Here is a 22,673-nt window from a genome sequence, read left to right as displayed (position 1 = left end):
CGGAATTAAAATCCTGTTAGATTATACACTTATAACATGTTAAAGAACATTATATCGATTTATTTGACATATTTTATATGAAAATGACAATTTAAATCGACTGGATTTGCTAAATCCACTATAGTCTAAACGTACTATTAGGTATAACTTAACCCAGTGTAGACATTGCTTTATTCCCCGATACGATTTGGATTCGTATAGACTACAAGTCTTACAATGATTTATTGATTTTACATATTTATACACGAATTTACTCTGCTAAGCAGTCATCTTTACTTTACTCAAGTTACACATTATTGATGTTTGTAGTTCAGTTCACCCACCTGATATTCTCCCGTATTTATACTCGCTCACTGTTCTATCACAATGGTCAAGCAAAGTGGCAATCCATTCGCAAATACACATTTAAACCGACGAATGAATGTAAAAACAAATGGAACAAATGGATCATGAACAATGGATCAACATGAAAAGTCGACTCATTAGTTGAAGGTTAAAAGTCGAACAGTGGTTCAGAATTGATTTGTCCTAGTCAAAACTCTGTAACTTTTAAACCGATAGAGATATTTTCATAATTTTCATATTTTGTTCGACAGATAGCACAATCAGCTTTCCGATGCATCAAAAACGATACATTTCGGGCCAGTAGTTTAAGAGGAATTGATTTGACCTATTCAAAACTCTGTAACTTTTAAGTCGATAGAAATATTTTCATAAGCACATTTCAGATGCATCAAAAACTATCAAATTCGAGCCAGTAGTTGTAGAGGAATTTAAGGTCAAAGTTAAAATGTTGAGTTTGTTCTTATTTTACATCAAAATATGAGTGTTTTTGGGTTTTTCATATGTTCCAATCTTTTAAAGAAAGTCAAACACCAACAAACAAAATATTTTCTTTTTGTAAAAAAAACAGATTAAAAAATATTTCAAAATTTTTTCCAAAAAATTTAAAATTTGTTCGAAAATAAAAAAAAAACACTTATAAAAATAAAAACACATATATAAAAATTTTCCATTTGTGTAAACAAGTTATAATTAACGGTATTTAATTTCAATAAATTTAAAAAAGGGTTAAACGGACGGAACCTGACGGCTAAAAAAGTATGTATGTATGTATGAGCTGAAAGACGACACTCTCAGGCATCACTTGACAAGAACGCTGTTCCCTAAAAGTTCTAGCCCTCTATAGTTGGAATTTTACTAAAAGTTAGTACCTGAGGAAAAAGTAAATAGGCCACTACGTGTAAACGCTACGCTAATTTATAAAAACGTTTCTTAAAGGCAATAATCCTACCTACCTAACAAAAACAATGAACACTTATAGTCTGTTATAGTTTCCGAGAAGTATCTATTTCATTCTCCAGATATTTGCAAAAATTACATATTTTCCAAAATTGGAGCACGCCAAGCCCACACCTTCCAATATTTCGACCTAATTTTTGGTTTCCTTATTTTCAATATGTTTACTATCGAATCCAATATGGAAATTAACATATATATAAACATTTCTGAACCACTGTGCGTCGTTTACTGCCAGTCCGTAGCAAATATTATAATATTTGACTGTTACCGCTCTAGAATTTGAACCATAATGTCGATATCCCCATAAAGGGTGGGCAAAAAATAACTACGGATTTCTGCATTCATGTCCTTGTTAAAATAATGGGTTGGTAGGTTTATTTGTAATGAGTTTCTGCTGGGCACGTTTTTTAATTTCAATATATAATCGAGAACTATTTTTTAAATTTAAAAATGGAATTCGGGGTTCTAACAACTGCTTCTGGCTTGTCTGAGGACAAAAAATATCTTCAACTTAAAAGATTAATTAAACATTTTTTTTTCAATTCGTACTGGAGTTGTAAGCTTTTTTCAATAATCTGGCTTACCCAGCTAAGGTTCGAAACTAGAAATGAATTCTAACAAAATTAAAATGAAATTAGAAATACGTAAAGGACAAACGAGGACGAACCACTACGAGCGAAAAAAGACACTCACTCAACTTGTTTTGAAAATGAAAGCCAACAAATAAGTATTGGGAACTTTAAACTACCACAATGGCAAAAACAACAACATCAGCAAAAAAAATAAAAAAACGTCGAAACTTCAAATGGAATCAGCAGCAACTCTAAGTAGTTTAGAGTAAAAGAAAGAAATTACAGAAAAATAAAGAAAAGAACAATTACGATGTTCTACACTGTACAAAGTTACTGATAAAGAAACAGATAAAGGCAAATAAAACAAAAAAAAAAAAAACAACAAGAAAATGCCAAGAAATAGCTGAAAAAATTACAAAGTTTTCCAACTTCTTTTAAATTTTTTGTTTAGGGGAGAATTTCAAACATACAGCAGTCGTCGTAGTCGTCACAAGGCGCAATATAATGTGCAGTACGTACCGCCAGTCATCAGGACAGACATGCACACACTAACTAGATAGATATGTATGGCAACAGGACTAGGGTGAATCGTCGTAAGGAGTTTTTGGTGGAGATAAAGTTTTGTTCAAGGGAAGGAAGTCCCAGGCAACAATACAACTAGTAGAATTTCCGACTAAATTCTTGGCAAAGTTTTTTTTTTCGTTTCTTTGACCATTTTCTTGTTGTTTCTTTGGATTTTCTGCTTGCAACGGGTGTTTGGTAGCAACAACAAGGAAAGTAAAGAAATACATACATATGTAAGACAAAAAGAACAACAGCAAAAAACATAGCAAGCGTTGGTATTGTTGTCAAGATCCTAGTACAATTATATAAGGTTGTGGCTGTGTGTGTTGTATGGGTGTTTGTCGTTGCTAGCAACCCAAGTAGCAGGACTAAGTTTAAGTTCGTTCTCTTTACTAAGTCGAAGAATAGGAAATCTTTTGTAAATGTATTGGGAGAAGGTGAATAACCAACATACCCTATATAATATAATAGGGTTATTAATTAAGGCGGTTATGTCTATAAGAGAATAAACCCCGGCAGAGAGAAGATGTCCAAAATGTTGAGTAAAGTGCAAGTATGTTATAAAATACTATTTTTTTTATTTACTCTTCGAAAAAGATTGAAATAGTTTATTTGTGTAAATATTACTAACTTCGTCAACTTCATCTCAAATAAAGTAGCTCTCCAATACCAATAATTATCTGTTGGTTTTTTGTTTATATTTTTTGCATTAATCTCTTCGCTTCACCCTTTACCCCAAAGGATATTATTTGATGCACAAAATTCACTTTGCAGTTTTGTTACAACTTGCATCTCTCTTTCTGCTCCGGAACCACAACCCTGACAATAATGGCATTGGTGCTGGTGGGCTACAGGAAGACAATCATAATAATGATGGTGATGATAATATGCCATGCTGCTTACCCTGCTTGCAATTCCTTTGGAGGTACTCTTGCATATTTACATTAATTTCATTCCATTATCATTTGTTGTTGTTGCTGCTGCTTCGTTTTTTTTTTTTTTTATTTCGTTATTGTACGCCTCACCCTTGTTTTCTTGGCGTTTGCAACATTTTGTGGCAGTTGTGTTAATGCCATGGCTGTTCTTATTGGTGTTGACTGACGTTCTGGTACGTACATACTGTTGCTGCAGGTTGTTGCTGCTGTTGTTGCAGTTTATGCCATTGCCAAAGGACATGCAACATTCAAATACAAATCAACGAAGCCAAATAACGAACCAAGAACGTATGTATGTATGTACGTAAAACCCCATTTGCGGAACGGTTCTTTTGGTTTCGTTTTTATTTTGGGCGTGTGAGTGTGTTGCTAGGTCAACGCACGTACAACAGCCACTTCTCCACTCGACTCCAGAATGGCAAACTGCTGCTAAAACAAAACGAAACTAAAAATAAAAGTGGAAAATGTTAGCAATGAGAACAGGCAAAGAAAAAAAAACTCCAACAAACAGAACTAAAATGAAATGCAAAAAACTAAAACTACAACAATGCTGCCACTAAAGCAAGTCAAGCAGCCAAGCAGCAACAAATGCCAAACTCAAGCTACCCAGCAGCAGCCACCAGCCATTGCTTGTGGAACACAAACCAAAAAAAAAAAAAACAAATGAAAATTGCACCCAAAAAAGGATGGTAACTGTGGCAAAAGGAAACACTCACATAATGGCAAAAAAACGACAAGCTGGCAGGAGACATAGGAGATGCCAGGAAGGAAAGCAGGCATTGGAAAAAAGAGGTTTTGCCATTTCCGTTGAAAATTCGCTTTTGGCATTGCTCTGAATTCAGTCACTACGTTTCATTTCATTTTGCTTGCCTTATTTTAAACAGTTTTGTTTTATTCGGTTTTTTGTTCAACTTTTCATCTCCCGTTCCTTGGCATTTTTGTTTTATCCCCTGCAAATGCAAAAAATATACATTTCGAGAAAAACAATTTTTGTGTGTTCCTTTGTGAAAGAGGAGAAAACAAGGATGAAAATGAAATGAACTTCATTATTATTTCGTTTGCTATGGCTTTTCCCTTTCTCAGAGTCTTCAGGCAAAACAACAAAAAAAAAACACACACACACAACTACAACAATTGCAAAAATATCACTAAAACTTTTCTTCTTTTGCAAAAATGCACTGTGAAACTGTTCTTGTTATACCCTACACCACTATGTGGGGAGGGTATTATAAGTTGGTTTTGGCCAAAAAGTTTGTAACGCATCGAAATAATGGTCGTAGACCCATACTTATATATATCAAAATGAATGTCTCGACGAGCTGAGTCGATCTGGCTATGTGTGTCCGTCCGTCAGTCCGTCCGTCCGTCCGTCTGTCCGTCTGTCCATCTAAACCTTGTAATCACGCTACAGGTCGCAATTTTGATCGGATCGTCACGAAATTTTGGGTGTTGATGGGGGTCCCGGAGGGGAAGAAGCCTATTGATTTTGGTGATGGTCGGATAATATTAAGTGGTCGGAATGGGCAAAAAACTTATGTGGATAAAAAGACAAAGTTTTTTTCCAAAGCGAATATCTCAGTTTCTATAAGGGGTATACTAAAAGCAAAACCTGACAATGAAAGTAAAAAATATCACCTTTCTAATGATGTAAAGTAGGTTCTTGTACGTGATCAAACAACGAAGATATCACAATAGTCGCAAATAAACCCCAAATTTTCATGTTTGCGATTTTAGTTATAATGACGAATATCACAGCTTTGGCTGGGGACTTTCCAAAAGCAAAGCCTGACTATGAAAGTAGAAGATTCCACCTTTACAATGATGCAAACTAGGTCGGCTTAGGTAACCAAATAACGGAGATATCGCAATAGTCGGTAATACATCCCATTTTTCTATTTTTTTGGAAATCACGCAATTTTGATCGAATCGTCACGAAATTTTGAGAGTTAATGGGGATCTCAAAGAGGAAGAAGCCTATTGATTTTGGTGAGGGTCGAATGATATTTAGCGGTCGGAATGGGCAAAAAACTTATTTGGATAAAAAGACAACGTTTTTTTCCAAAGCTAATATATCAGCTTCTATAAGGGTATACTAAAAGCAAAACCTGACAATGAAAGTAAAAAATATCACCTTTCTAACGATGTAAAGTAGGTTCCCGTGGGTGATCAAACAACGAAGATATTACAATAGTCGCAAATTAAACCCAAATTTTCATTTTTGCGATTTTAGTTATAATGACGAATATCACAGCTTTGGTTGGATACTTTCCAAAAGCAAAGCCTTACTATGAAATTAGAAGATTCCATCTTTACAATGATGCAAACTATGTGGGCGTAGGTGATCAAATAACGGAGATATCGCAATATTCGATAATACATCCCATTTTTCCATTTTTTTGGAACTCACGCTACTGGGCGCAATTTTGATCGGATCGTCATGAAATTTCGAGGGTTAATGACGGTCTCACAGAGGAAGAAATCTATTGATTTTGATGATGGTCGGATAATATTTAGGGGTCGGAATGAGCAAAAACTTTGTTTGGAGAAAAAGTCAACATTTTATTCCATAGCAAATACCTCAGCGTCTATAAGGGGTCTACAAAAAGCAAAACCTGGCAACGAAAGTATAAGATATCGCCTTTACAACAATGTAACGTAGGTTGTCGTAGGTGGTCTAACAACGAAGATATCGCAATAGTCGCTAATAAAACCCAACTTCTCATTTTTGCGATTTTAATAATAATGACGAATATCACACCTTTGGCTGGGCACCTTCTAAAAGCAAAGCCTGAATAAGAAAGTAGAATATCCCATATTTGAAATTATGCAAAGTAGGTTGGCGTAGGTAGTCAAATAATAGAGATATCGCAATAGTAGTTAATGCATCCCTTTTTTCCACTTTTTCTGCAATCACACTACAGCTTGGAATTTTGATCGGATCATCACGAAATTTTCTCACAGAGATAGAAGCCTATTGATGTTGGTGATATCGACAGTAGTCAAATATAAAATTAAATATTAATTATTTTGGTTCAGTTCGCCTTAAGTCATTTGGTATAAAAGCCAGATAGGTGAAAACTTTCGTATCTCCCTAAAAGAAATGTTTTCGAGCGAAAAGATTATGCACAAAGGTAGTGGTGTAGGGTATCACATAGTCGGCCCCGCACCGACTATAGCCTTTTCTCACTTGTTTTTGTTGTTGTTGATGTTGATTTTTTTAACAAAAAACTTTTCCTTTATTTGCCGCCCGCTTAACAATGGCTCATAGCTCAGCGTTATGCCAAAACCAAAAAAAAAAAATTGAGTAAGAACTACTAGTCGGAATTTTTACCATACCAAAAAAGTTATAATTCTCAAGGAAACATTTTTTTTTTTTTTGATATTTTTGAGAAGTGTGATTCTATTTGAAATGTTTGAGTATATGAAAAAAACATCTCTCTGTTAACAAAGTCGTTTGTAAATTGCAAAACTACTTTTCCAAGGGAGAGAACGTTTTAATGCATTTAGAGTGGAAAGAAACATTTGGTTTTTGTATCCTTGGTTGTGCAATCAAAATTCTATAATTTTGTAGAAAAAATATTAAGTAATTTAATGTGGTAAAATTTACATTTTTCATCCTAAAATATTCCATTTTATTAAAATAATGACTGGAGTTAAACAAAATATTGCCTTAAAGATGAAAAATTTAGCACTTAACATTTTGTAAAATTTATATAAATAGTAGAGTTGTGCAGTTCGGGAACAAACGGGCTCAAAGGCACAATTCCGGAACTAGAGGAACTACATACAGCTTTTGTGTTTATATTGTTCCTTTACATCGCTGCAATTTATTTATTCTTATGCCAATTAATTTCACATGATGGAAACAAAAAGAACGATGAAAACTTTGCTGAACGATTTATTTCGGTCTTGAAACTATTTGGAACGAAAGAATTGAATTTAATTGAAATTTATTGAGATTTTTAACGAATCGTTAAAGGGATTAGAAACATAATTTGGAGATACATAAAACTATAATGTATTATTTAAATAACAATAATGGGATTCAACTCCTGTTTCTTTAATAATATGTTGTACAATATTTACGGATTAAAATGAGAGATACCACGTTAACATTACAGGGAGAGAAAACTTCGATAATTATACTGGAACGAAGGAAACAAAAAGAAAGATGAAAGAGAAAGATTCATTGAACTATATCGGTCCCGGAACGATTTGGAACTATATAAAGGAACTAGTTCCCTTTGGGAAAAGGAACCAGAAAGATCAATTGCCCCCCTCTAATAAATATGTAGATAGCAACAATTTCCCCTTGAACATCATAGAAGTTGCAATTGGAAACTGCTTTCATATCAAAGAGTTCTGACCGTTCTATTTGTTATTTACTGCTATTGAACTTCTTTAATAACGTCCAGTCCGAATGTCGTGCTGAACATAGTACGACATCAGGAAATCTACCTAACATTGTAGTTGTGTTCCAGAACTAAAAAGTTTTTTCTCATTTAACGAATTTGTAAATTTTTCCCAAAAATGCGTTCCCTCTTTAGAAACTTTTTACACGACAAATTAGGGCGAGCAAAATGCGCAACAGGTTTGCCGGCTTCTGATTGGCTAGCACGCCGATTGTTCCGTTAGCGTTCATTTAGGAAAAATGTGTATATGGAACTCATCTTTGATAGTTTGCAACTGTCCGGGTATACAAACCATTGCGACAGTGACAGGCCGGTAGAATATTGATTAACTCTCTGCATAAAATGAGCAAAGTATATTGGGCGAGTTTTCAAGTATATTTGTGGAATTCTCATTCAAATGAATTCGCCAGTTATATTTATTCTTCACTACGGGTCGATATTAATTTGGCGAAGATTTTTTTGTTTCACACAAAAAACTAAAAAACTTATGGGGATTTGTGGCGAAATCCGAAAATATAGTCTTATCTGCCTTCTCCCAAAGCAAAAAAATATTGTTTTTGTTGTTTTCTTTCCCACATTTGTTTTGATTATTCAGTTTAAGCTTAATTTTGTCGTTATTATGCCCTACACCACTATGTGGGGAGGTTATTATAAGTTGATTTTGGCCAAAAAGTTTGTAACGCATCGAAATAATGGTCGTAGACCAAATGTGTTCTTCTTTGACACAGCGGTGCCGAAGTTTTTCGGCAATTTACACACATACGACCCGAATGCATAGAAAGAGCGTACGAAAAAGAGACAATGTTTTGATTTGTTTTTGTTTTGTAGCGTGCGTGCATAAAAACGCACTAACACACAGTTATAAGTTGCCAATAGTTTGAATACATTCACATTTTGGGCTGTTCTCTTTTTGGTCACGTCTGCGTAGACCCATACATATATACCAAAATAAATGTCTCGACGAGCTGAGTCGATCTGGCTATGTGTGTCCGTCCGTCTGTCCATCTAAACCTTGTAATCACGCTACAGGTCGCAATTTTAATCCGATCGTCAACAAATTTTGGGTGTTGATGAAGATCCTGGAGGGGAAGAAGCCTATGGATTTTGGTGATGGTCGGATAATATTCGGGGGTCGGAATGGGCAAAAAACTTATTTGGGGAAAAAGTCAACATTTTATTTCAAAGCGAATATCTCCGCTTCTATATGGGGTACATCAAAAGCAAAACCTGCTAATGAAAGTAGAAAATGTCACCTTTGCAACGACGTTGTCGTAGGTGGTCAAAAAAACGAAGATATAGCAATATTCCAACATTTCATTTTTGCGATTTTAATTATAATGACGAATATCACAGCTTTGGTTGGGGAGCTTCCAAAAGCAAAGCCTTTACAATTATGCAAAGTAGGTTGGCGTATGTGGCCAAATAACAGAGATATAGCAATAGTCGGTAATACACCCCACTTTTAATTTTTTCGAAATCGCGTTACAGGTCACAATTTTGATCGGATCGTCAAGAAATTTTGGGGGTTAATGGGGGTCCCACAGAGGAAGAAGCCTATTGATTTTGATGATGGTCGGATAATATTCAGGGGTTGGAATGGGCAAAAACTTACTTGGAGAAAAGGTCAACGTTTTATTTCAAAGTCAATATCTCTGTTTCTTTAAGAGGTATATCAAAAGCAAAACCTGGAAAGGAAAGTAGAAAATATCACCTTTACAACGATCTAAAGTAGGTTGTAGTAGTAGGTAATGCATCCCATTTTCCGATTTTTTTGTAATCACGCTACAGGTTCGGATCGTCACGGGTTGATTTGGGAGATGATGCGGGTCCCACAGGGGAAGAGTCCTATTAAGTTTGGTTATGGTCGAATAATATTCAGGAATAACCAAAAAGCTTATGTGGAGAAAAGCCAAGGTTTTTTCTCATGCGAATATCTCCGCTTCTGGTAGGAGTATTCCAAAAGGAAAGCCCGTCAATGGAAGAAGAAAAGATCTCCTTTATATTGATGTAAAGTATGTTGGCGTAAGTAGGCAAACAACCGAGATATCCAAGGATTCAAGGTTTGGTATAGCCTCCGTTCCCCGTACAATAATTGTTGAACCATTTTCAAAATCGGAAAATCTAAATAAAACAACAAAAAATTAAAATTTATTTTTTATTTTTTGGTAAAATAACAAATGTTACATAAAGGAGAAATATTAAATCGCGAAAATTGCATCAATACCCACTGTGCGATTTTCTCTATTTTTATTAGATAGATTCCTAATTTTTTGGTTGATTCCTAATTTTTCAAAGTACCTCTTAGGTAAAAACAGCTCCGTTATTCGAAAAAATCTGAAAACATACTGGAATGTTTTGCTGATAAGCAGTATCACCACAGCATTTTGGTTCCCAGTTGTAAAAAAAATACTCCTTCTCCTAAAATTGTGGACAGGAAGGGTAGCTAATTATTCACTTTTAGTTCAAAATATTTCATGGTGGAAAGTATAAAATGTTCGGCTCTGCCACTTTACCTATTTTATTTTAGTTCAACATTTAAATTTAATTGATGATATTCCCCTTAGATTTATCACACTTCCTAGTCCGTGCTGATGGCTTTGTTTAGTTTTTCTATTCCCATTTTTTACGAAGAAAAAATGCAATTTAAAATTTCATTTCTTGACATTTAATTGAGTTGAAATCAAATTAAAAATAATTCATTTTACCACCCCGTTTATTTTGTTTGCATCTTCTTCTCGTTATTTTCCTCCGTTTTTTGCAAATGCAAAATATCCCTGGTTGTTGCTATTTTGAATTTATGTTGTTGTAGATTTTCTATCTACCACTCATACTTGGAATTTCTTATTTGAAATATTGGTAGTATGTCCTTTAACGCACTTTTTTCTAGAAAAAGAAACAAGGAAAAAACTCTGGTAAAATGAAGCAATATAACGACCGCTAACATCAGAAATATTTTGTCTGTAATTCTATTTTCTACTTTATGTTTTACGCAATTCTTCTTTGTCGGATTGCCTTTGAAAAATAGAATACTCGTACATATGTATATATGTACATGGATAGTGATGTGCGTAATACATTATAGGTGGAGGATTTAAGAGATAGATGGATGGTGTTTCATAAGGTTTTATATGTACACATATACATACAAACATATTTCTGTATGAGTTGGCATGAAGATTCTTTGCTACCGAGTTTGCATTCTCTATGAAAAATAATACCTCGCAGACCACTAGTTAGTATTTATCAGTTGGTCGTGTTTGGTCCTTCTAAAGCAATTGAAAAAAGGTTGCGTATTCGAATTATTGCAAATGTACACGAGTATGTATTGTAATAGAGAGTGCATGCGTTTGTCTGTGGGGGTTATTTGTAAATGACTACAAAGGATAAAAAGGATTTTTTGTTGTATCTCATGTGTCAGCGTGAAAATGTGCGTTTTCTCATTCTGACTGCATGCTTGTTCTTTGTATGGATTGCTCATCTTTCTAGCCTAACTATATATGGATGTACACGTATGTGTGTTGTTTGTTGTTGCTCTATTCACACAGATGTTACACTCAAATGGCTGCAATTTTCATTTCTATTCTACTTTGGGCTTTGCAAAACGAAAACACAATGCAACAAAAACAGTCGAAATCTGCCTTAAAATCCTGCTGAAAAATTGAATTATAGCATTTGGGTTCGTTTTTGTTCTTTTGTAAAGCAGCAGCCATTTTGCTTGATGGGCTGGCTGGCTGTCTAGTTGACTGTATGTCTGTCTATCTACCACTTTATTGATTTCTATGTTTGTAACGGTGGTTGGTGCAGTTGAAGGTGTTCTGGCGTTTTTTTTATTTTTGTTCTAGAATTTTGTTTGTATGTTCCATGTATTGCGCACAAAATGATAGATAGATTGGCAGCGATATGGACTTGTATTTTTAAAGTTTTATTTGTTATTGTTGCATTCGTTTTAATTCGATATTGCATCATGGAAGTGTAAATAGTAACGCTTTTGTTTTAAATACAAATTCCACTTTGTTTTTATCGATATCTCTGCATTGAATTCGAAAATAGGGATTAAAACCTTTAGCCAATTGATTGGAATCGCTAAATAATTAAATCGACAAAGGCAGTTGATGCTGTAAAAAATTTTCTACATTCAAACACTAGCTTGACCTGGATGAAAATTGTTTAAATTTAATCCGCATATACATTTATCAATTAATGTTCGGAACTTTTTCAGAAACATTTTCTGCCTACTCTAACATTTAATATGCCCGGTGAGCTGTTTAACCATCAGGGAAACTGTTGCATCGTATTAGTTGGATTTGTATGAAGCTTTGTTAAATTCACTTTTAATGTTTCTTCAATTCTAATAAATCAAATCGAAAGAGGTAATAACCCAAAGAGAACGTTTCTATAACGAATAGCATTTGTTATTTAAGACAAAAATATTTATTCTTACATAAAATAGTTTTCTTATAGCGAACTTGCTCCATAAGGTAGTTAGTTATTCTCATATTTTATGGACTCAAATATGGGCAAAAATAACATAAATAATTTTTCTCTTTTTTGTAAAATTATTAAACGATTTTTTATAACAAATATATACATAATTTTATACATTTTTTGCATGAAAAAATTATGGAAAGAAATAAAATAAAAAATAAATTCCTCAACTGTCACAGCTTTCAAATTCCAATTAAAGGTATATGTACAAGCATCAATATTTATTCATTCATACTTAAACCACATTGAAAAACAAAGAACCACAAAACATAAGCTAAATTGTCTAAGGTCAATGTTTATTATTATTCATTCACTCATACATTCAGAAAAAGAAGAAGAACAACAACAACATCCTTGAGTTCCCCTAATATTTCAATGGAAATTAAGTTTCAAGGTTAAGTGGAAAATGAAATGGAACCCTTAACTTGATGTGAGATAGAATAGTGTTTTTTGGGTGGTTAACCACCACATATACACACTACCCCTCACGCATCCACAAAACGTAAACCTTCATCAGATGGACAATTGGATTGATGTCCTTAATGCTGGCTAAATATGTGGTTGCTTTTTCTTTGCCTTCAACACGCACTCACCCTTCTTTCCGGGAACAAAGTTGCCCTTAGTGCTTACAAACAAATGATAAACAACAAGTGTAACAAAGCTTTTTTTATGGCGCTAGCACATAAACAACATGCTCCAGACAAAGGGTAAATATGCAGGGAAATAATGCGCTTACCTCCATGGTGACATAACGTGTCCTTGACTAACAACTCTTCTTAATTTTCAAAATTAAATTTAGCTAAAGCTTAAAATTAGAGCTCAAATGGTGTTGAGGAAAAGGATAAATCTGAGATGGATACATATTTTTGCCACATCTCCAAAGGAAGGAACAAGGCGGAACTTCTCTCATATATGTGCGTACATGAGAGTAACTCGATTCTATTGTTTCAATTCAATGATGTGGGACGTCTTTTTTATGAAATGTTCCCCAATCTAGCCTAAGATTGGTAGCTTATTAATGTTCTGTTCCAGAACTTTTTTAAAATGTTGATAACTGTTATACTCTCTACCATAGTATGGAGGGTATATTAGGTTTGTTTTTCTGTTTTTAACTCATCGAAATAATCATTTGGTGGTGATTTCTGAGTGAAATCGGACACTTTTTTAAAATGAGGTTTTTTTATTTTATTTTTTTGCTGTGGTGATGCTGCTCATCAGCAAAACATTTCAGTATATTTCAGATTTTTTTACCAACGGCTCCAGATATATCGCGCCTTGAAAAGGTCGAATTCTGTAAAAACTAAATGAAAAGAAATATTCATAACTTCTGAAATGTTGGCCCAATTTGAAAAAATATTTTTTGTATGTTTTGTTGTTTTATGTTTCGAACCGTTAGTAAAAAAATCTTAAAACATACTATAATGTTTTGCTGATGAGTGGCATCAACACAGAAAAAAATAAAGGAAATCAAAAACCTAATTATAAAAAAGTGTCATGATCGCCTTTTGTAATCACTATAGAGTCCACAATAAATGAGGTCCCGAGTGTATTTCCGTAGGCAGGCAAAGTTTGAATATGGGCTATATCGGTTCACGTTTTGGTATTGACCCAATATAACGGTATCTCGGGATTTTGGATATTTTGAAGATTTTGGCTACAGTTTTTGACCCAACTAACTGTAATTGGACATTAGATGTTCAAAAACTGATTTTGATTTTGTTCCATAAACATCCCATACGGGACAAGGGAGACTTCTCTCACCCCGATTCATATTAGCTCAATGGTAAGGGACCTACTGTTTATCGCCGAGTCCGAACGGCGTGTCTTAAGACACCACTTTGTAGAGAAGTTTTACATGGCTGAAATACTCAGGAAATGTCGCCAACATTACTGAGGGGTATTTTGCCACCGTTGAAAATTTTGATGTTGACTGGCCGGGGAATCGAACTCACGACCTTCAGCGTGCAAGGCGGGTGTGCATACCATTGCACCACGGTGGCACCCAAACTTCAAAAACTTCTACATCAAAAATTGTCAATATAGGTCCATGTTTTGGTATAGGCCCCATATAACAGCACCTCGGGATTTTAGGTATTTTGAGCATTATTATCTACATTTTTGACCGAACTTTGTACAATTTGACACTTCAGGTTTCCAGTGGTCGCAAAACTTATCCCCCAACAATTGCCAACATGTGTCCATGTTTTGGTATAGCCCCTATATAAGAGTACCTCCCGATTCTACATGTTTTGAGGATTTTCGTTAATTTTTTACCGAACTGCCCGTAATTTGATATTTGAGGTTCCCCGTGATCACAAAACTTCTCCATCAAAAATGTTCAACACAGGTCCATGTTTTGGTATGGCCCCATAAAACGGTACCATATACTTCAGGTATATTTTTAGTTTTTATGTATATTTTCGGGCAAGATTGGATGTCCTTTGCCATTATGGTTCCCAGTGTTTAAAAACTTCTCCATAAAAAATTGTGAACATACACAGGTCCAAGTTGTGATATAACTCCCGTATGACAGTAAAGCCCGATTTCACCTATTTTGAATACGAATCTGCTAAAATTAGGTATTTGGGGTTATCAGTGGTTAAAAAAACTTCTCCATCTAAAATTGTGGGCATTGGTACATTCGTAACAGAAAGACAATTAATTATTCCATAAAAGTTTCATGATGGAGGGTATAAAAAGTTCTTCAGTTTTTTTTAACTAAGATTTTTTAGGCAAATTTGTACGTTTTAGTACCATTTTGAACTATTAGATACTGCCAAAAAAAAGTTTAAAAAGCCCTCATCTTCTTCACATTCTACTTTAAATAACAACAACAAAAACTTCGTTTTTAACCCTTATCACCAAAAATCATCACGGTCCATTAACAAACAATCAAAATATGCTACCGTTTGCACGCAGTTTGCATTGCCAAATGTGCCGTTGTCTCCCGTTCACTGCGCATTTCACATTGGGATGATAATGGGTTTTGCTTTTGTTATGATTTCGTTTTCCCCCCATGCAGAGAAATAAGATATCACAACTCAGAACAAGCAGGGTAACTCTTACTACAATCTTCTTTTTTTATTTGAGAACCAACTTACACATCACTTCTGCTTAATTTCGCCAACAACACCAAGGAGGAAAGCTGAAGAGCAACCAAACGAAATGCTAACCAAAATGAAAAATGTGTCATAAAAATATTTTGTTATATTTGTGTGTATGTGTATGTAAACCAAAAGGAAACAAAACAAAGGCATCCTCCATTCATCCGTTCCTTGGTCTCCCTGTTTTGCCTGAATGTATTTATGTATTTGTATTTATGTGTGTGTATAAGGTTTGCGTGCGTAACACACAATTTCTTGCCATTGCTGCTAGTAGTTGTTGCTCCTGATGTTGATGGTTGTGCTTTTGTTTTACGCTTTTTTATTTAGGTTCTTCATTAGTACGTTTTGGGTTAACCTAGGTCAGGTCTTTGCCGTACGTACAATTTTTCACTGGAATAACGAGAAATTTACTTTGGCTTGGGTTAGCCAACAACAAAAGAACCAACCAAAAAGTGGCAAGTGAAGAAAAAGGGTACACAACCATATTTCAGGGCAATGTGACGTCGTTGATGATGACGAAGAGGACATGAATGCCACAAAACAACGATAACATTATTGACTGCAGGATCAACGAAAGACTGTGGTTTTTGCCACATAATGCCACTGGTCATGCTCGGACCAAGTTGTGAGATGTTGTTGTAACTATTTATGGCTAATGAATCAAAGAAGAAGAAAAGAGAAATAAACCAAAAAGGGGTTCAATTTGCTTGCTGTTTCGTTGTAATTTACACTTTCTTGGCCTTAGGCAATACTTCGTTCGTTCGTTTGCTCGCTCATCTTCCATTTCATGTATTTTGTTTCAACAAAAATATTTTGTCCATTGTTGTCCCAATAAACAAAAGTGTTGATTTTTGTTTGTCGTTGCCTGTGCGGTTGCACGTGTTTCTTTGCTTCTGTTTTTGAAAACTTTTTTGGTGCTATTTGGTCTGTCATTCTGATGTGCCACATCCATCAATTGACACAATTATCTTAACAATGACATGATGCTAAAAAGGGGTAACAAAAAACTGGCTTTTATTCATCTGTAAAGTTAAGTAAATTTTCACTCTTCAATTGAAATTAATGATAAGTTTCAAAATAAATTGACAGCTGCCTAAAGATGTTAATAAGAGTGTGATTATGAGTGATTCAAATGACATGTTTTAATGTGAGTTTCCATTGTTTTGGCAACGCACAGAAGGCAGAAATTGCAGTGATGGAACAGTTTATTTTTTAATACAAATATTTCTTTAGTTGTTTTTATTTTATTTTCTTAATTATATTTCCTGCCTTTGGATAACAAAATTATATAAGTTTTGAAAATATGAAAAATTGGTTTTAGACCTCATGGACGATGTTTTGCACGATTTCAGGCAATGGAGCCAATTTGGGCCTATACGTCCGTTTGTCTTTATTTCTTTTGCTGTCATAGGCGTTTGTTTCTTTGTTATCATAGTTTTTAGCCCGTTGTATGCGATGTTATTTCTATAATTAGTTCTTTTAATTATTTTATGTCCAGTTCCTTCGATCGGCCATATGTGAGTATTCTATTATTGAACTGAATTCAGTGGAACTAGTTCAGTTGCTCTTTTCTTTTCTGAAAATTGTTGATATGAACTAGCGAATTAAAATTATTAGCATTGATGTTAGACGCGATAGAAACGTAGAGAAGAGATCCGCCTTGGGTACAAACCCTTGTGATTCAAATAGTTCGCAATCTAGTTTCATCATTAGCTCTGTTCCTTTACGTGCAAGAATCTTCAAGTATTACCACTTTTTACTCGAAAAGCGTTTCTTAACTTCAGACACCATGCAATGAATATGGTAGCAGTTTACAACTTTTACCGGTTTTACTATTTTTAAAAGTAAAGGAACAAAATAAATCTATATTGGAAATCGTTCATAGAAGTGAACTAAAATGAAGATGGACCTCGATTATTCAAAAAGGAGGCGTTACGGACAATCGATTTTCCCGATTAATTAAGTCCGTGTACGTCCATCTGTATGGCTGGCTGGTGCGCACTATAACTCTCGAACAAATTAAGCGATTCGGTACAAAATTTGACTGTCGTGATATTTTTTTACAAACATAGATCAAACTCAAAGATGGGCCATGTAAGCCCACTCCTTCTGGCACCTCCCACACAAAAGTTCAAAATTGTTCTGTAAAATTATGGGATCAACGGCTCTCGAAGGGTACAATCGATTTGGTCCAAACTTTGCACATCGTGTTATTGCTTCCAGTCATAGCTGGGGTTAGAATATGGACTTTATCGGACCACTCCTTCATGTGCCTCCCACACAAAATCTGGAATAAGTTGTATAGAATGTTGTTCATACTTCCTGAGATAATGGCCTAAAATCTTGACGAAACCCTTTCGTCACTAACAAAAGTGCTAAGTCCGCAAGATAACTCGCACAAGGAGTTTCTGATTGGTCCAAACTTGGCACATCGTATTATTTCTTCCAGTCAGCCCCAGGTGGTACCTTTATATGGGGGCTATATCAAAGTGTGGATCTATTTTGACAATTTTTGGTGGAAAAGTTTTGTAACTGCAAAGAAACCTCAAATGTCAAAGGAACTACCCTTCATACAATGTAGCTAAGACCCTCAAAATACCGAAAATCTGGAGGTACCGTTATATGGGGGCTATACCAAAACATGGACCTATGTTGAGAATTTTTGATGGAGAGCATTTGTGATTACTGTGAAACTCAAATGTCAAATAACAGCTAGTTCGGTTACAAATCGTAGCTAAACCCTTCAAAATACCGAAAATCGGAAGATACCGTTATATGGAGGCTATATCAATGTGTGGACCTATCTTGACAATTTCTGGTAAAAAAGTTTTGCAACTGCAGGGAACCTCAAATATCAAGGTACCGTTATATGGGGGCTATACCAAAGTATGGACATATGTTGACGATTTTTACTGAAGAAGTTTCGTGACCACAGAGAACCTCAAATGTCAAATTACAGCTAGTTCGGTTTAAATTGTAGCTAAAATCCTCAAAATACCGAAAATCGGAAAGTACCGTTATACGGTGGCAATACCTCAACATGGAACGCCTGGTAACCCTAAATGTCTATTTATAGCTTATTCGGTCTGAAAATTTGACTAAAAACGTCAAAATACCCGAAATCGGACAGTACTGTTTTATGGGGCTATACAAAAACGTGGACCGATATAGCCCATCATCGAACTTGACCTGCCGGCACACAAAAGACGCATCTGTCGTCCAAAATTTCTGCGTCCTATCTTAATTTTTGTAGATGCTACAGTGATTGAAACAGATGGACGAACGGTCGGACATGCATAGATCGACTCAAAATGTTACTGATCAAGTATATATATACTTTATATGGTCGCAAATGATTATTTCAATGCTGTACAAATTTAATATACCTTCCATACTATGGTGGAGGGTAGAAAAATAATTTTGCGCCGCCAATGAATTTGTGTATGGAATAAAATCCCGGATAACAAAAGATTTCGTGGTTAACCGATGCGAAATAAACAATAAGAAACATTTTCCCTTCCCGCATAATAAAGTTTCCGACCGTCTGGTTTCCGCGAAATCAATATCCGACTGCATATCATGCTTTCATTATTATTAAATTGAACTAGTTCGTTCGTGAACTTAACTTTGACTAGCCATAATCGGCATACATGGAGTATTGACCTGATAATTTGGGACATTAAAATTGTATTTTCTCGATTTTACTCATATCAGAATCAGTCAGAGGGCACTATAGAATTTTGTAAAAACACCATAAAATTTCCATTATTTGCATTATTAAAATCTATAGAAAGGTTAATTGAGCCTAACAACCAGGCAAGCACAATAGCTTAAGTAATATTACTGTTAAATTTACTCCAATCGTAAAATACTCTTCTTCTTCGAATACATGCATAATAATAAATAATTTCCCTATTTCTATAACTTTGCGAAAACAAATGTCTAAACAAAAATTTTGCCGCCACAATTTTCGATTTACTTGAAAAAGCAAAAAAAAAAACAACAAACAAAATCTAAATCCCTAACCCACACAATCTACACACGACGGATCCATTAACTCAAACTCATTTCTTTAGTGCCTGTCAGACTAGGACATGGCTGTTGGCCCAGTTATAAGGACTACAAAGAGAATGTGCTAGACACAGTTTTGTGTGTCTCGTCTCCTCCGCAATACAAATAATCGCACACACACACATTGTTGCATGCTTGCCAGTTGAAAGAGCGGCGGCATGGGGGCCACAAAGTAATATAGGACTTTTGCAAATAAATGTTATTGTTGTTGTTACTTTTGCTAAAAATTGTTATGTTTGTAGGACAATGTCAATGTCCTCACAAATACACATATTTATTGTAAATTGGTGTGTGTGTGTGTGTGTTTGTGTGTGAGCGCCTATATTTTGGTCTATAAATGTGTGTGAGTGTTTATTTGTCTGTCTGCCTGCCTGACATTCGGTTTGGGTGGTTGCTAAACTTCCTAGAGCCTGTTTATATCCTTATTTCTGATTCATTCATTCATTTACTCGTGAAAGCCGTTGTGTTGTTGTTGGTTTTGTCTCCACTACATCCCTCCCTCTTGATTTGGATCTGTGTGTGTGCGTAAACTCCCACACTCATACATGTATTTACAATATTTTGGAGTGTTGTTGCTGTTACTTTAGTCTGTATATTGCCTGAATGGCCTGTTGTTGTGCATGTCTATCTGGGCGGCGGGCGTTGGTGGGTGTGCTCGGGAGCTTTTATGATTTGATTGTCTGAGAAATAGGTTCCATGTCTGCTGCCATAACTTTGAGTGTCGTGCGTACATGAAAGTAAATGTGTATGGGGAAAGTATGGGTGAAAATGTTTATAGATTCGCCTCAAAGTGGGTGTTATTATGACGTTTAATGTTCTGTATGTTTGTTGATGATGACTTTGAACTTGATACCTAAACTTTGAGGCGGAAGAAAAATTACATAAATAAGTCGTTAAGAGATTTGTGAGCACAAGGACATTCGTACACCGTTGCCACAGCCAACGCCAGATATTTGGGTTAATAAAAGTTCATTGTGCCCATTAAGAATGATACGCCAACACGCACGCACACCCAATATTTCGTCTGGCAGACACTGCAAATGGCTGTTGTTGTGTAATCTGGTGTCGGTCGGCATTAGGAATTCTCATAATACATAATATGGATGGATGGCATGGGGATTTGTTTATAATTAATTTGCGTGAAGGGTGAGTGTGACCTTGAGGGAAACCCCTTTTTGGGGTAGGTGGGTTGTTAGCTTTAATAATTAAATGTTGAACGGTTTAAGGGAACTGTTGAATGTGTTGAGGAATTTGATGTGGGATTTAAATGAAAATTTAATATGGGATTAATTGGAGTTTAAATATAAGAAGAATCAAAACATAAAATGCATTCAAAATTTTTTTGTTGAATATTCATTGAGAATCATATTTTATAGAAATCAATGCCACTGGTTGTTTAAACGCCACAAAAAATGGGTGAAAAATTGACGTAAAAAACGGTTATTTTCGCATATTTTTTGGAAGTTTTTATAGTATGGTAAGTTATCTGACGTTTCACGCTTATAAAGATCCATTTGGTCTATGTATTTCCACGCATTTGGCAAAAAAAAAAAAACAAGCAATTAAAAAAAAATTGTAAAATTTCATATTAATTTAATCACAAATTTTACATCCATATAAATTCAAGGAATTGTTAAAAATTGTTATGTTTGCATATCCTCCACAATTTTCGGCACTTTTAAAAAAGGGCCGATTCCAGAAAAATTTTACTTTTTAGAGAAAAAGTTGATTTTTAAAAATAGTTAAAAAGTCTCAAAATATAATTTTATATAAAATTTTAAGTTTTCTTGTAAAAAAATCTCGGCGCTAAGTGGGTTAAGAGCTTCCACGTGTTTACAGAGCAATTTTTTAGATTTTAGTAAAAGTTGGTAATTTCTTCAAACATCTGTCAAATAAATTACATATGTATTTTCCCAAACCTCTTGTATTAGGTGTCAGTATATATTAGGTTTAAATGCTTAAGTTCACATTAGTTGTTTCCTTATTTTATTTAAAATAATTTCCTGTTGAAATCACCATAATAAATAAGTCAAATGCTTTTCCTACTGCCAAATCTTAATTTATTTATAATTTATCAGACATGTGTAAGTCATAACATCTGCATGATTTCAAATTCAAATCCTATTGATGGCACTCCGTAATGCAATCGTAAATATTCCAGATGTTAAAATAAATGTTTCAATTTTCATAACAAAATTCTTTAAGTGACACTTTAAAAGAAGTATCGCTCAAGTACTTCCTGGAAACTAAATTTCAAATATGTGTTTATTTACAACATCTGCGTCTAAGAACACGAAATTATTTGAACCCAAAATGATTATTGTATTCAAATTTGAATTGAAATGTAATTTGAAACCTTAAGGAAATACTTAGACATTAAAAATGTCACTTAATCTCCTTAAAATCCATAAAAACAAGACAAGGAGAGACAAGACAAGTGAAGACACCCAAAATGTGACATTTAAGTGAGACAATGTTGTGTACCTCTACTCATGTTTATGTGGTTCCTCCCCATTTTCCCAATTGGAAACATGCACGTAAATATAAGAGGGCTTAACACTGAACAGGGTTTCAAATGCATTGTGTTTCATGGAAACTGAAACTGCATCATATGCGACGTATGTACGTACGTTCGTACATACGAATGTTTGTTGTCGTTTCTTTTTTGAAGTGATTAAGTCTTTGAACACCACCATATGTTTGATGCCTTATGCGTGGTTTAAATTTAGATCAGTTCCCGCCAGATATGAAATGACATTTAAAGTCATTCCAGCACTAAATAAAATATACAGCAGCCGTCTTTAAGACAACAACAAATCGTGTTTTTATTTTTCATTTTAAATTTAAAAATAAATGCACTAACTTGAAATGTATTTACATGTACACATACATACGTACATGCATCTGCAGAACATACCGTTATATTTATCTCCGTGCATCATCATCGTTGGGGTTCTAGAAATATGCACATGTTTCGCCTGTTCCTGTTTTGTGTTCCATTTTTACATCACTTCCTCCCCACACGAATGTGGTTGCTGCATTTCCATGCCCTTTAAAGAAATGTCATTTCAGTTTTTTTTTTACTTTTTGGGTTTGTCATAGGCAAGAAAACTTGCCATGACATTTTTTCGTAAGTTGTTGTGCGTTATGGCTGCTAGGAATCCTCAAGATTTTCATGTCAATCTTGACATTAACTCGCACATTTAAAAATGACTACAATTTGTAGAT

At 34.7% G+C, this 22,673-nt stretch overlaps 1 protein-coding gene and 1 long non-coding RNA gene across 9 annotated transcripts in view; one reads left to right on the top strand and one right to left on the bottom strand.

Moving 5' to 3' along the window:
• The window catches only part of Tet (Ten-Eleven Translocation (TET) family protein), a 344,582-nt gene that overhangs the window by 117,014 nt on the left and 204,895 nt on the right, over positions 1-22,673 (top strand). The window lies entirely within an intron of this gene.
• Positions 2,995-22,673, bottom strand: part of LOC141403431 (uncharacterized) — a 55,079-nt gene continuing 35,400 nt past the window's right edge. The window contains exons 2-3 of one of the 2 annotated variants that reach the window (XR_012412797.1): positions 3,342-3,818; positions 3,153-3,286 (exon numbers count right to left, since the gene is read on the bottom strand). This is a non-coding gene — a long non-coding RNA (uncharacterized lncRNA). Of the gene's footprint in view, positions 3,819-22,673 lie in introns of both variants that reach the window. The other variant, XR_012412796.1, reaches the window with a different exon arrangement.

The sequence above is a fragment of the Musca autumnalis genome, unplaced genomic scaffold (genome assembly GCF_047663935.1).
Source record: "Musca autumnalis isolate F117 unplaced genomic scaffold, ASM4766393v1 scaffold_4, whole genome shotgun sequence".
Lineage (NCBI taxonomy): Eukaryota > Metazoa > Arthropoda > Insecta > Diptera > Muscidae > Musca > Musca autumnalis.
The sequence above is the reverse complement of the archived record's forward strand: the minus strand, read 5'-3'. Positions and strand labels throughout refer to the sequence as shown.